The sequence below is a fragment of the Cyprinodon variegatus genome, unplaced genomic scaffold (assembly GCF_000732505.1).
Source record: "Cyprinodon variegatus isolate N-32 unplaced genomic scaffold, C_variegatus-1.0 Scaffold1058, whole genome shotgun sequence".
NCBI lineage: Eukaryota > Metazoa > Chordata > Actinopteri > Cyprinodontiformes > Cyprinodontidae > Cyprinodon > Cyprinodon variegatus.
In genome coordinates this window covers 263851-264381 of record NW_015151511.1, presented here as the reverse complement: position 1 = coordinate 264381, position 531 = coordinate 263851, and positions in this window count along the sequence as shown.

Below are 531 nucleotides of genomic sequence, written 5' to 3'. Positions count from 1 at the left end.
TGGAACGGGTCGAATGTTGGAGGCAGACTACTACTTAAAACGATATAATATCTAAACAAAATAGTGATCAGCATTAAAGAGTTATCTTTAATGGTTGTTTATGCTGAGTTCTTGGGGAGATACCGCCTTCAGAAATGGTTTAACAAAACCATAGAAATGCTGGTGATTCAGCTTTGTGTGCCTTTTGCCATTTATGCCATTTACTGCGACTTTAAGGAAAGTAAAGATATTTAGCATTTTAAAATCAGTTGTACTTTCTAGTTTTGGAAAATAATCAATGTGTTTGACCCAGGGGGTACATAAGACAAAAAGGTCGGAAACCAATGTGTCAGAAAATGGAAAATTTGGCTCATTAGAGGAGATTATCACCCTCTGCAGACTGTGCTTCACGCTCCCATGCTGCAGCTTCTGCTTGTATTAGTCAGGGGTGGAAAGTAATGAATTACATTTACTCACGTTACTGTAATTGAGTACTTTTTATGAGTAATTTTTTATATTCCGATTAGTGTTTGAAATCTGTAATTTTTACTT